The 15547-nt window shown below is 47.5% G+C and overlaps 1 pseudogene; it reads left to right on the top strand.

Annotated features, from left to right (window-relative positions):
- The first annotated feature begins 1869 nt into the window (after window positions 1-1869).
- Window positions 1870-1988, top strand: LOC148508216 (5S ribosomal RNA; annotated as a pseudogene).
- Window positions 1989-15547: the final 13559 nt, after the last annotated feature.

Genomic DNA, 15547 nt, shown 5'->3' with positions numbered 1-15547 from the left:
AATAAGATTCGGTAAAAAAAAACGAACGGAACCGAGTAGAACCGAGCCTGCACATCCCTAGACTGTGAATTTACCTTTTAAGGACCATTTACATACAAACAATACTCAGAATGTGAAGTGCAAGAAGAAACTCGCTAAGGCATGATATGCCTTTCATTAGTGCCTCTCAACAATCCTGGTCTTCACTGAACAGTTAAGATTCTCAGAATTTAAAATGAGTGTGTCCTACCATGACCTGTGTCTGACCCCAGATTTGGAACACTGGGGGTCATTCAGACCCGCTCGCAAGCGCGGGACGCTCGCAAGCGGGTCGATGGTGCCGAATTGCACATGCGCACGACGGAGGGAGCTCCGTCGTGCGCATGCACGAGATCCGAATAACGACGGCCAAGCCGTCGTTATGGGTCTCGCACCAAAGGGGGCGTGCTGTCGATGGTGAGTGACAGCACGCCCCCTTTGGTGGGCGTGTCGGGGGCATGACTGTCACTGAGTCCGCCGGCCCCACTGACATCACTAGTGATGTCAGTGGGAGTGATTTTGGCTCTGATAGAGCCAAAATCACTCCAGGGCTTGCGGTCACCGAGACCCTACCGCAGGCCCGTCGCAAGCCCGATGGTCGCGATGGTCTTGACCATCGCGACCATCATCATGGACGCTCGCTATAGTTGTGGGATAGCTGTGGGTGGTAACCCACAGCTATGCGAGCGTCCATGAGGCCGCTCCAAGTTGAGGGAGGAGGACCCTGATTCAGAGCGAGCGCTCTGGTCAGAGCGACCGGCTCTGAATCAGGCCCACAGTTCCAAAACAGGTCAGATCCAGAACAGACCCCTTTTTTACTGCGGCGCCAATCCAGATTATTCCTCGATCGGCGCCGTTCACACTGCACACGGGTGCAGTGGAACACTTCATCCTGTGCTTGGAGATGACATCATCTCCAAGCGCCAAGAAACCCGGAAGTCCCCATGCTGTAAACAGGGTACCCATTTACATTGCAGGGTTTCACGGGTCGTTCCAGTGTTAAACCCTGCAAGTTACCTGGGTTAGATTGTTGGGTCACTCAACCCGGGAATCCAACCCTAGCTCCTTTTACACCTAGAAGCAACCCGTGCAATAACCCAGGTTATAGCTCTGGTGTAAAATGGGTATAAGGAACAGTCATGATATAGGTTGATTGGCATTTGATTTTTGTGGATGATGTGTGGAATCTTTCACATTATACTTATGCTGCAATGCTATAACGTATGTATAGAGACTGACATCATTTGTAGTCAGGGTAAGGGGGCAGAAGTCAGATGCATGAACACAGAACAAGGAATCGGTACACATAATGTTAGAAAGGTTGCACAGCTTGACTGATATTACAAGGGTTTGGTTTACAGGGAAATCATGGAAAACTAGGAGATCTGAGCACAGGTGGATTCGGAACTAATCCAAGGTTTCAGAATTACATATGATAATACTAAAATTATCCACTATTACTGAAGAAATTACTGTTATTAATAAACAATGGTCACTCGTGTGGACATGATATTACAAGGGACCAGGAAAACTGTAATGAGTAATAATGAACAAAAGAACATGAAATACTCTTCATTGCATATCCCAAATGTAATTCTGGAACAGTGCTGTTTGTGGGGTTCTTAAGAATATTGATAACTAGTATTTAACTGTAAGGGGTATATTTACTAAAGTGAGAGTTTTTAGAAGTGGAATTGTTGCCCATAGCAACCGATAAGATTCTACTTAATATGTAATTAGCACCTTCTAGAAGATAATAGCTAGAATCTGGTTGCTATGAGCAACATCTCCACTTAGTAAATATACCAGAGTAGTAGATATATGTAAGAACAATAAAACAATAAGTTTAAAGGACACAGCCAAACCACAGTGGACATGCCCAATCTCGTCTGATCTTGGAAGCTATGCAGTGTTGGGCCTGGTTAGTACTTGGATGGGAGACCACCTGGGAATACCAGGAGCTGTAGGTCTTTCGTGGACTCTTGCCAGATCCCTGCTGTGCCTGGAAATGGCGGCGCGTGTATACGCTGCGGCTGCACTTACCGTTGGTGCCGGTGATGGCGATTCCTATGGTCCGGGTGTCCGTGTGTTGCGCGCTCCGGATGTGGTGTGGTTGTTCCTGTTCCTGCTTGTCGGAGTCCTGTGTGGTGACGGCGGCTGGTGTGGGATCACATACCCCCGCGAGGTGCTCCTTGGTCTCCGCATGACTGGAGTTTGGAGTGGAGTGGCAGGTTCCGGAGCTGGTGGAGTGGAGCCGCTTGCAGGAGCTGTTGGGTCCGGCGCAGAGGCTGTGCAGGTCTCTGAGGGAGGTACAGCCCCGGGTAACCCCTCAGCCACAGGCATTGTGGGTGGAGCGGGGGTGGCTGGGATTGCTGCCGCTTCTGGAGCTTGTGTGTCTGCTGCCCCTGGAGTTACTGTGCCTGCAAGCGTGGCGGCCCTGGATGGGTCTGTCGCAGCTGGGGTGGTGAGTGGTGGCTGGTCTGGAGACTGGAGTTGTGAGAAGAGCCATGTGCACGGCAATGGAAGTAGAGATTATGGGGGTGGGCAGCGCTCTGGAGGGGGGCATTTCTGGAGACTCGGTTATCCCTGGAGACGCAGGCAGGGTTGGAAGAGGCATCGGAGGAGGGAGAGGAGGCAAAAAAGGGGTAAACGAGCTGGTACTAGAGCCAGGCTCAATTTATGTTTTATCAAACCCCCTTTGCCTAGCTTATTTCTAGCAAATGTTCAGTCCCTGACTAGTAAACTGGATGAATTACATGCAGTTCTTTCATACATGAAGCATCTGGAGTCCTGCTCTGTATTAATTTTTACCGAGACTTGGCTAAATGACTTAGTTCTGGATACTGCGGTCTCTTTTGGAAACAGGATTCTGTTCAGAGCAGACAGAACTTCTTCATCAGGGAAAAGTAGGGGTGGGGGGCTGTGTTTGTATGTCCTGCGTACCTGGTGTATTGATGCTATCTGTATTGGTAATCATTGCTCAGTGGATATTGAATATCTGTCTGTCAAATGTAGACCCTTTTATTTGCCCAGAGAAGTTTCGGTGGCAATTATCATTGCCGTTTATATTCCCCCTCAGGCTAATGTGACAATTGCCCTGGGAATTCTTTACGAGGAAATTGCGAAATTACAATCTGTGTATGTTGAGGCAGTTTTCATTATAGCAGGTGATTTCAATCAAGCTGACCTGAGGAAAGTATTGCCTAAGTTATATAAAAATGTATCGGCTCCAACTAGGGGCATGCGTACCTTGGACCAGGTGTATACAAACCTCAAGTCAGCTTATGAAACTGTTGTTTGCCCCCATATTGGCAGATCCGATCATATGTCCCTGTTTCTCATACCTGTTTACAGGTCATTAGTTAGGAGAGTGCGACCGGTCAGACGTCTGGTAACTATATGGCCGGAGGACGCACTGACTAGATTACAGGATATGTTGGAATTCACAAACTGGGATTTGTTTATTGATGAGAGTAGGGTAAATGGCGATATAGATATTGACTCTCTAGCATCATTGATATTAGGTTACATCGGTTGCTGTACGGATAGTGTTACAGTAACAAAGAGTATTAAAATATTTCCCAACGTGAAGCCTTGGTTGAACGGGGAAGTTCGATCTCTACTCAAGGCTCGTGATAGAGCGTTTAAATCTGGTGATTTAGAAATGTTGAAATCTTCCAGGTGTGAATTGCAGAAAGGTATTAGGAGGGCTAAAATTAGTTACTCCGCAAAGATTGAAGCTAGAAGTCATGATAACAGGAATCCGAGAAGCCTGTGGCAGATGATCCAGGATATTACTGGTTGTAAAATAAAAAAGGAGGTGATTAGCAATGACAATAATCTATTAGCTGAAGATTTGAACCTGTTCTACTCTAGGTTTGATCAAGAGAATAGTTTTTCTGTTACGCCCCAAATTCCCCGGGTGGGGGAGTCTCCTCTTATGTTGGAGGAGTATGATGTGATTAAATGTCTACGTCGGGTTGATTTGTGTAAATCAGCCGGCCCGGATGGGATTAGCGGTAAAGTCCTCAAGGGGTGTGCAGACCAGTTAAGTTGGATATTAACGGTCTTATTTAATTTGTCCCTTTTTAATTGTGTAGTGCCGAGATGTTTTAAGAAGGCAAATATTGTTCCAGTTCCAAAAAAGGGGGTAGTAAAATGCCTTAATGATTATCGCCCAATTGCACTAACTTCATTGATAATGAAATGCTTTGAAAGGCTGGTATTAGGACATATTCAATCTTTTTTCCCAGTAGATTTTGATCCTTTTCAGTTTGCATATAGGAAAAATCGTTGCACTGATGATGTGGTACTTACAGCACTTCACTCTATTTTAGCTCATTTGGAAGTGAGGGATTCTTATGTTCGGATACTCTTTGTTGATTTTAGTTCTGCTTTTAATACGGTTATTCCCATCTCACTAACATCTAAGTTGTTTGACTTGGGGTTAAGTGGGTCTATTTGTAACTGGGTTTTAAACTTTTGAACTGATAGACCACAAGTAGTTAGAATTGGAGGTGCTGTGTCGGGGGAAGTGTTGATTAAGACTGGTGTTCCCCAGGGTTGTGTTCTCAGCCCCCTATTATACTCGCTATTTACCCACGACTGCGTGTCGACTTCTGATTCTGTGAAAATCATCAAATTTGCTGATGATATTGCAGTCGTTGGGTTAATTAGCAGGAATGATGAGTCCCATTATAGGAAAGAGATCAAAAATTTGGTTTCTTGGAGTGGTGATAATCACTTGCTCCTAAATGGTGACAAGACAAAAGAACTGGTAATTGATTTTCGTAGGAGATGTTTAGAGCAGAAATTGCCAGTGTCTATTAACAACCAGGATGTTGATATAGTTGAGTCTTTTAAATTTCTGGGTATCCAGGTTGCGGCAGATTTGACATGGTCTTTAAATACACTGTCCCTAATTAAAAAGGCGCAACAGCGTTTGTTTTTCCTAAGACGTTTGAGGGCCTCGGGAGTTAGCAAAGTAACTATGCTAAACTTTTACAGATGCTCAATTGAGAGCATTCTGACGTTTGGTATCATTATCTGGTATGGCAACTGCACAGCGAGTGAAAGAAGTGCACTGGAACGGGTTGTTAGGACCGCCAGCAAAATCATTGGCGTGCAGTTGCCAACTATTCATGATGTTTATGGGCTTAGGGTTCTAAAGAGAACCAAAGGTATCATATCGGATCCAAGCCATCCATTTCATGAATTTTTTGATAAGCTCCCATCTTTAAAGCGGTTTAGAGTACTTCGGGCACGTACGAGTCGCTTGAGGGTTAGTTTTCTTCCATCTGCTGTGCGCATGTTGAATGCTATGATTGTATCTCTTTAGTTAATTTTAATTTTATTATTTTTGTGAAATTGTTTGTGATAACCTTTACCATGGATTGCTATTCACTGTTTTAAAAAAGTGCAATGTAATTTCGTCTGTCAAACTTGTTTTGCTGATGACAACAATAAATACAATACAATACAATACAATATGACCGACTGATATTTTATTCCATGTATTTGCTGGAATCTGAAAAACCTCAATAATGTTTGTTTTTTACCTTCCCTGAGCATACAATGCAACCTTCTCATACCTATTATAGATCCCCTGGTTAATTAGCTTCGGTTTAGGGTTCCCGTATCCCAGTGAGAGGTTCTGGTTTCAGGAATAACAGTGGTCTGCTTTCTCACCTAATTTGATTATCAGAAATGCATCCCTTAACTTTAATAAAGTCAGACTTAATAGGTCAGTTTATTTGTACAGAGTTTACATCCTTTCAATGAGCTGTTTCTTCCAGGAAAGTTGGGTTGTTAAAAGGCTCTGATCAATTCTCATTTGTAAAGGGATTTATATTGCTGGCACCTGAAAGCTGAAACTAAGAGGATTGAGCTCATTAATTTACAAATAAAGAGACCAAGATAAGCCATATATGTCCATGCAATGTCTACACGACTATAATAATACTCCAATAACTAGATATGCTAAGAGTTCTTTTCTCCAGTGCACAATTACAGTATGTTCTGTTCTGGCTGCCATTACTTCATACTACTATCAGGGGAATATTTTCTAAAGCTAGTATAATAATGAACACATATACAATCGTGTGTACACTTATCCCACTTTTACACCTAAATTCCGGGTCTGACATGGAGTTTGAACATGGTTCCAATCCGGATCAGACCCGGAATTTAGCCAGTGCAGACCCAGGATATTCCCTAGTCGGCGCTGTTCACACTGGAGCCGTATCTGCCTAGACCCGGCTTTTCTGGAGTTGAAGTGGACACTTGGAGCTTACGTCATCTTCAAGCGCCACGGAAGCCGGACCAATTGGCGGGCATGCGGCGTGCTCCAGGTCATCGTGACGCAGAGCGCGTCGTTCACACTGCAGGGTTTCACGGGTTACTCCAGTGTTATACCTTGCAAGTTACCTGGGTTGGATTGCCAGGTCACTCGACCCTTTTACACCAAGGAGCTACCCGGGTTAACCCTGCAATAACCCAGGTTTTAGGTCCGATGTAAAAGGGGTATTAAGCTGGGCATCCATTATACAAGTTTGTGTCAGATATCTGTCCAATCTGGCTGGTTGGAATGAAAACCTGGTAATGTATGAGAGCAAATGACAGTCGATCATATGGTTTTAAACACTGAAAAAAGGACAAAAAAAAAATGTTAAATTTGTGTGTTTTAACAAATTTGTCTGAACAACCATTTTTGGCTATTTTACAGTGTTTGTGAGCAAATGGAAGATTGTCATTTGCTCCCATACATTACCAGGTTTTCATTCCAACCAGCCAGATTGGACAGATATCTGACAGATAATTGTATAGTGGATCATGCATGCCGACATTTAGCCCCCTCCTTCCGGGAGGGAGCTGTCGGACTTACAGGGCTGGGAGCGTGACGCGGCCAAAGGGGGTGGGGCCCGGCACATGACGTGGTGTTGGGGGCGGAGCATGGGGGCGTGACCGCGTGAACGCGTCATCATGGCTCCGCCCCCTCTTCACAATGCCGTAATTAATGGCATTGTGCAGCCGGGGGCGGAGCCACGATGACGCGATTCAGCGCGAATTGCGTCACCGGCCCCCCTGCTGCCGGGGTTTCTACTTAAAAGCATGGGGGGGTCCGGACACATCGTCGGGGCCGGGAGAATTGCCTGCCTTCCCGGGAGGTCGGAGCGGCACCCGATTTTCGGGAGGCTCCCGACCAAATCGGGAGGGTAGGCAAGTATGATAGTGGATGCCCTGCTATACACAATCATATTATTTTTAATTCCTTCTCCTCCTTTAATTAGCAGGTCATGCTGCTGGTTAAATAGAATCAGCCACAAATTAAATTGTGCATTAAAACTGGGTCTATTTACTAAGCCTTGGATGGAGATAAAGTGGATGGAGATAAGATACCAACTCCTAATGGGGGGCATCCACTACAAGATCTGAAAACGACTGCACGATTATGACATTGTAATCGTGCAGTCGTTTGTCAGTCGTGTGATGTGCCTGCACTGAACGAGCAGACGTTCAGTGCAGGGTCATCCATCATCTGGAAACATGCTGAGCCTGACAATATCGTCAGGTTGACCAGCATGTTTGTACGATGATAGATGTCTAAAAGATGTCTAAAAGACCAAATTTTCAAACGATTTTCAAACGATGTTCGAACGATTATCGAACGATTTTATCATTATTGTTCAATCGTTCAACTTTATCGTCTAGTGGATACCCCCCTTTACTGACATTTTTCAAACACAGCCTGTGACATGGCAGTTAGGAGCTAATTGGCTGGTACTTTAACTTTGTTCACTTTATCTCTTTCCAAGGCTTAGTAAATAGACCCTTTAGCTTTTTGTTAATCCTTAAATATTTTGACATTATTTTCCATTAGACTTCTCTATTCAACATCGGACCTCATTTATGGGCCTATGTATTAATAATCAAGGAACTGCCATGAATATTAAGGTTCCATTTTGCGCCGAATATTTCCATTTGAATCAAAATATCCCCACTATGTACCAAGGGAAACTTGCAGGGACAGAGGTTGCGGTAACTGCTGTCCCTGCGAGTTACATCCCCAGCAATTTGTGAAAGACTCCTCTGGGAGAATCTGGCACTGCCCATGTGCACAGTGTCAGCTACTGGCACCAGCCAGAGGCTGCAGGAGAGAGGTCGGAAAATCATACATGCCTACTCTCACGATTTGGTCGGGAGCCTCCCGAAAATCGGGTGCTGCTCCCGGCCCCCCGGAAAAGTAGGCATGCCTCCCGGCACCCTCCAGTCCCCCCTGCAATGCCTACCCAAACACCCACAGCGGGGTGGCTAAATACGCAATTCTCGCTGAATTGCGTCATCATAACCCCACCCCCTGCTCCACAATATCGTAAATCTCTGCCTTGTTTAGCGGGGGCTGGGCCAAAAGGATGCGAGTAAGTGGCTCCGCCCTAGCCCCACCCCTAAACGGTACGTGATGTCCTGGCCATGCCCCCTTTTGCCGCCCCACCACTGCTATTACGACTTGGCTGCTCCCTCCTAGAAGGGGCAGCCAGGATATCAGCAAGTATGCAGAAAATCTCTCTCATGCCTGTAAGTCTCCATAGGTTTAAAGCAGTTTACACCATTTGAAGATGGTGTAAATTACTGGGGCCAAACTCTAAAAAGCTTTGCTTTTTGGAGTTTAGTACATAGGGGGACAGATCATAGTCCTCATTGATAATAATGGAGACTGCAATCTACAGTGCTAATTAGCATTCTGCCGGAGAGTTCTGTGAAGTCCCATGCATTGTGCTATCAGTACATAGGAGCGACACATAAAATGATGCAGAAACTGCCGTTTCTACACTATTTTATGAAAAAAGGAGAGTTATGGTAAAACTTACCCTTGTTAACTTTCTTTCTTCGAAGTCTGTAGGGTCCACAGGGAGACAATGGGGTGAAGGTGGTACTTGGAGGACCGGACAGCAAAAGCAAAGCTTTTTCTATCCCAGGATACTCTAGTGCTTCCCCCTATACCCCGCCCACAGCCTGAAGGCAACTCAGTTTTGTTAACAAGCCCAAGGCAGGAGCAGGAGAGAAGGAAGACTGGTACACTGAAGAATTACACTCTACACAGAGAAGGAAACAAGTGACCAAGAGAAGAAACCCATAGAAGCCCGGTGCATCAGGGCAGGTGCCCTGTAGACCCTATGGACTTCGAAGAAAGAGTTAACAAGGGTTAGTTTTACCATAAGTCTCCTTCTCTTTTTCAGGGTTCATAGGGCTCCACAGGGAGACAATGGGGATGTCCCAAAGCAGTTGTTCAAGGACGGTGACACTCCTGAGCTGAGAGGAGAACATGGCGCCCAAAGGAAGCATCCTGAGAGGCAAATGTATCAAAGGCATAGAACCTAAGAAAGGTGTGGACAGAAGACCATGTGGCCGCCTTACATGGTTGTTCGGCAGACGCATCACAGTGGGCTGCCCACGAGGGACCCACAGAGCGAGTAGAATGAGCAGATACTGTAGCCGACACAGGAAGGCCAGGCTGCATGTAAGCCTGTGATATAGTCATGCGAAGCCATCTGACCAGAGTCTGTTTGTTAGCTGGCCATCCCTTCTTGTGGAATCCATATAGGACAAAGAAGGAGTCCGATTTCCAGATGGAACTAGTATGGTCCACGTAGAGCTTCAGATCATAGACCACATCCAAAGAGGGCTCACCTGCAGAGAGGTCTGGTGATTGAAAGGCAGGAACCACAATTTCCTCATTAAGGCGGAAATGAGAGACCACCTTGGGAAGGAAGCCAGGGTGCGTTCAAAAAACAGCTCTGTCCAAATGAAAGATTAGAAATGGGGAGTAACAGGAAAGCGCCCCTAAATCTGATACCCTACGGGCAGATGCTATAGCTAGAAGAAACAGTCTTTGCAGTGAGCCATTTGACATCTACTGAATCCAGGAGTTCGAATGGAGGTTCCTGAAGTGCGCGGAGAACCACTGACAATTCCCACAGTGCCACAGGAGGGACAAAGGGAGGCTGTATAGAAGGAAGATGTGAACATCCAGTAGAGGAACAAAGCCAGATGGACAAAGCAGAAACGTACTAGGCGGAGTCCTAAATCCAATCCAGCTTGAAGAAAGGCAAGGATCCTAGAAACCCTAAAAACTTGAGGGTCATAGTTTCTAGTAGCACACCACTGGAAATATGTATGCCACCCCCGGTGATAAATCCTGGCAGAGGCCGGTTTACGCGCTCTGAGCATGGTCTGGACCACAGAGCTAGAAACCCATTGAGACCTTAGGAGGGATGTCTCAAGAGCCAAGCTGTTAAAGACAGACGGGCCAGGTCCAGATGTAGACAGGGACCCTGAGAAAACAGGTCTGGTCGTAGAGGAAGTTGGAGAGGAATGTCTATGGAGAGACTTTGAAGATCAGAGTACCAATGGCATCTGGTCCAAGCCGGGGTTACCAACAGGACCGTGCCCCCCTCTTGCTTGAACGTCCAAAGAACCTGAGGTAGAAGGAAGACTGGAGGAAAGAGGTACTCCAAATGGAAGGTCCACTTCACAGATAATGCATCCACGAAGGCTGCGTCGGGATCCCTCGTCCTGGCCTCGTACACTGGAAGCTTGTGGTTGTGTCATAAGGCTATGAGACCCCATTTGTCCACCAGGAGCTGAAAGACTTCTGGATTGAGAGACCACTCCCCTGCATGCACATTATGACGGCTGAGGAAATCCGCTTCTCAATTGAGAATCCCCAGGATGAACTAGTGGAGATGGCTGGGAGATGGAATTCGGCCCATGTGAGAATGCGGGACACTTCTGCCATTGCTGACCGACTTTGAGTATCTCCTTGGTGATTGAGGTAGGCCACTGCTGTGGTGTTGTTGGATTGTTCTTGTACTGGCCTGCCCTGAAGAATATCCTGAGCCAGAGTGAGGGATTTGTAAATGGCTCGGAGTATGTTGATTGTAAGATCACCTCAGCTGGAATCTAGCATCCTTGGAAGGAGTGCTGGGCAGTCACTGTGCCCCACCCGTGGATTCTTGCATCCATGGTGAGGAGTGCCCAGTCCGTGATCCAAAATGGGCGACCCTTGTTTAGGTGGGACGTCTGTAGCCACCAGCATATAGACAAGTGAACCTCCGGAGAGAGGCCCATCATCTGGGATCTGAGCAGATGAGCAGCCCATTCAACCTGGAGAGGATCAGGTGTCAGCAAGATTCTCTGAGCCTGAGAGTCTAGGAAGGTTCCCGTGATGTACCATTCTTTGAGAAGGGGTCAGGGAAGACTTTTCCAGTTGATCAGCCAACCTTGCAATGGTTACTTGTAGATGGTGGTGAAGAGTTTCTGGGGAGCTTGCTGAGAGCTTGAGATCGTCCAAGTATGGGAACATTCTGATCCCCTGAAGATAAAGATAGGTCACCATAACTGCTATGATCTTGGTAAAGACCCGAGGAGATGTAGAAAGCTGAAAAGGCAGTGCTTGAAATTGGTAATGTTGCTGTAGGACAACAAACCGGAGATACTGCTGATGAGAAGGCGCTATAGGTACATGTAGGTAAGAGTCCTAAATGTCCAGAGACACCATAAAGTTCCCAGGCTCCATAGCCAGGATAATAGAGTGTAGGGTTTTCATACGAAACCTGGGCAAACTGATAAACTTGTTCAGAGACTTGAGGTTGAGGATAGGCTGATGAGACCAGATGGGCTTCTGAACCAAGAAAAGGGTAGAATAATAGCCCTTCCCTCGCTGTGATGAAGGGACTGGAATTACTACCCCCGAGAGCAATAAGGACTGAATGGCCTTCTGGAGGAGCAGGGCTTTGCTTGGGTCCGATGGAGGTCCTGTGCAAAAGAACTGCTGGGGGGGCCGCTTTAGGAATGAGAGGGTGTATCTGCGGGAGACCACTTCTTTTACCCTTGCGTCTGAAGTGGTCTGACGCCAGAACTTGGGGAACTGAAGAAGTCGGCCTCCCATCCTGGGAGCCCCCAGGGAGAGGCCCGCCCCATCAGGCTGAAGGCTTGTCCTCAGATTTGGTAGGTGGACGTCTAGTAGCCCAGGTCTGTCTGGTCCTAGGCTTGGAGGTCTTAGTGGATGCCGACTGCCGTGTAAAGGAATGACCTTTAGCTTTTCCTTTGGGACGAAAGGACCAAAAGAATGACATCCGAGGTTTGGTAGTTAATCTTGTGCAATTGTGGTCAAAAAAGGGTCTGCCCACAATAGGGCAGAGATCCAAAGCCTTATAGAGTCTGAATCTGCCTTCCATGAGCGAAGCCAAACAATACGGCGGGCTACCACAGAAGTAGCAGATGCCTTGGAAGCTAGGAGACCAGTATCCAAAGCCACCTCTCCTAAATAGGAAACTGCATCTCTAATGTGAGATGCTGTATGTAGGACAGATGTTGCCTTGAAGCAACAGAGGGAAATGTATTCTCTAAGGTCTCTGCGCACAGGGCCGGCGCTACCATTTGGCATCTTTAGGCAGCTGCCTAAGGGCGCTGGCAACTGGAGGGCGACACTGAGTCCACAAAAAAGAAAAAGGGAGGTCTCATTCAGGTGTCTATTTATCAAGCAGTGAAAAGTGTGGAGAAGTGAACCAGTGGAGAAGTTGCCCATAGCAACCAATCAGCTTTGAAATAGCATTTATCAAATACAGTCTATAAAATAATAGGTAGGAGCTGATTGGTAGCTATGGGCAATTTCTCCACTGGTCCACTTCTCCATGCTTTTCACTGCTTGATAAATACACCGCTCAGTCCCCACAAGCATTCGGATCTTCCCTAGCCCCCGGCACTGCAATTTCACTTGTCAGTCACATACCTCCCAACTATCCCGCATCCAGCGGGACAGTCCCATTTTTCTGGGTTGTTCTGCTGTCTCACCCGCGGGCCGCAGTGTCCCGCAGTGAGGGGAAAGTTGGGGGGAACACAAACCGCTGCTCTGCATAGCACAGCACAGCAGGGGGTGTGCAGAAGAACAGATGCCGTGCGCATGCGCACGGCATGTTCACTTGTGCTCTGCCTACGTAGAGCCTGGGGGCTGCCCAGCATCTCAGAGAGTGCTGGGTATGCCCCCAAAGTGCCGTAAACGGGGAAAGCCGTGAGGCGCCACCCCAGTTTTTCATAGGCTCCACCCCCTTTTACAGAAGGCCTTCTGCGCGCGACCTGTCCCTTCACAGGATTCCTAAATGTTGGGAGGTATGCAGTCAGCACTCAGAGCAGTGGTGGCAGCTCTTGCTCTTGCATTCCCCTCCTTCCCTCAATTTGCTGCCAGCCTGTCACTCACATAGGATGGAAACTCTGCCCCCCTAAGCAACAGGAGGAAGTGGAACTGCTGCTGCTGAATAGAGTCGGGTGCTGGCATGGTGAGTGTGAGTGGTTGAATTTATTGAGTCCTGACAGGGTGTGTGCGTGTGTGTTTGTGGTGGTATGGGTGGATTAATGAGTGCTGGCAGGGTGTGTGTGTGTGTGTTTGTGGGGGGGGTTAATGAGTGCTGGCAGGGTGAGTGTGTGTTTGTGGGGGGTATTATTGAGTGCTGACAAAGTGAGTGTGTTTATGGTGGTGGGGGGGATGATTAGTGCTGACAGGGTGTGTTTTTGTGGCGGTGGTGGGGGATTAATGAGTGCTGACAGTGTGTGTTTGTGTGTGTGGGGATTAATGAGTGCTGGCAGGGTGAGTGTGTGTGTGTGTAGGGGTGGATTTATTGAGGGCTGACAGTGTTAGTGTGTGTGTGTGTGTGTGTGTGTGTGTGTGTGTGTGTGTGTGTGTGTGTGTGTGTGTGTGTGTGTGTGTGTGTGTGTGTGTGTGTGTGTGTGTGTGTGTGTGTGGTGGATTTATTGAGTGTCTATATTTTTTCCCCATTTGTAGAATAAATAGTCTAACTCTATGGGGTCTATTTACTGAGCTGTGTTAGGAGATAAATTGAACGGCGATAAGGTACCAGCCAATCAGCTCCTAACTGTCATGTCACAGGCTGTGTTTGAAAAATGGCAGTTAGGAGCTGATTGGCTGGTACCTTATCACCATTTACTTTATCTCCTAACACAGCTTAGTAAATAGACCCATATATACCTTTGGCTGCTGCAGTCTACCCTCCTTCCTGTCACGACCAGAGTTTCTCGGCATGGTGGTCGACGGGTATTACCTGTGAGGTGACTATGGTGGGGGATGCTGGTGTTTGGCGAGGGGCATTGGCTGTGCGTGGTTCTGTGCAGGCATGTTGTCACTTTGGGCTGGTGGTGCTTCTGTTCTGCTCTGGCATGGGCACCGCCATCTTGCCTCCGGTCACGTGACCTAATCAGGGGCGCAGAGAGGGGGGGAGAGTGGGTACAGATTACCCGGGCCCGGGCTTCCTGAGGGGCCCGGCGCCACCCCCCCTCCCTCACAGCAGCCCAGCACACAGCGTGTGCTGAGCTGCAGTTGGAGACTGCTCGTGGCTGCTGAGCAGCAGCCATAGCAGTCTCCTATGCCTGTGCGGGGGAGCGATCACACTGATCACGCCCCCCTGGCTTTGCGCCGGGCTGAGGGGGCTCAGAGTGCCCCCCACCCCTGCGCGCGGCGCCGCGTTATTTATTTTTTCCGCCAAGGGGGCGTTGCCACGCCTCCCGAGATTAGGCCACGCCCCCTATTACCGGAGCACGCCTTGGCTCTTGGCGGCCCTGGACCTAATCGCCCAATCCTGGTTTGTCACATGCTCTCTCTGGCCAGTCACGACACAACACTTGGTATTTAGGGAGGTTCAGAGGGTGGTAACAGGGGAAGGTGCTTGAAAACGGGGAGTGGAGATCCGAACGCAGGCGTGCTTAAAGGTCAAAACGGGGGTTTTATGGGTGTGCATAATTAATACAGCAGCGTCATTGACCACGTCACTGGGTTATTTTATAGCCAGAACTGCTCGCAAAATTGTGGTAGCAAAAACCAACCCCAAGAATAGCGAGCAGTTCATACCCTGGTCGATGTACTCGATTAATCTAATAAATAGCGGACATGACGTAGGATGCGAGTGGCCAGGGAGCGTATTTTTTCAAAAAACAACGGCAAGTTTTGTTCGCTCGTTCAGACATAGAGGCGTGAACAGACCACAAAGAGCGAACGGTTCATTTGAATAGCCACCCCTTTTTTCTGAACGAACGACCGCAAATAGCGTCCGGCTCTGAATCAGGCCCCTTGTCTCCACTGACATTCTGGTGGATGATTTTCCCCTCAGCCTGCATTTTGCATTTCAACCACTACACCTGATTTCCCCTGCCTGTCATTAACTGAACATTTCCCTATTAACCAGAACCTCACACTGCTGGACACAGAGCCAGCCCTAGCCAATTTGGTGCCCTAGGCAAGATTTTGGCTGGTGCCCCCATCTATATAAATATATATATATAGATAGATATACTGTACACATTGTTATTTAGGGCTCCTTTTTGCACTTCAACTCATACCATGGGGTCTATATTGCTGAAAGGTGTTAGTACTATTTAGCCCCAGTTTTTTAAAAAAAAATTTGGTCATGTCAAAAGAGACTATATTAGGCATTCAAATAGTTGGTATACACCACTACATTGA

This window comes from Taudactylus pleione, unplaced genomic scaffold, assembly GCF_031769625.1.
Source record: "Taudactylus pleione unplaced genomic scaffold, aTauple2 ptg000373l, whole genome shotgun sequence".
In the NCBI taxonomy this organism is placed as follows: Eukaryota; Metazoa; Chordata; class Amphibia; order Anura; family Myobatrachidae; genus Taudactylus; species Taudactylus pleione.
Note: the sequence above shows the minus strand (reverse complement) of the source record. Positions and strands in the feature narration are given on the sequence as shown.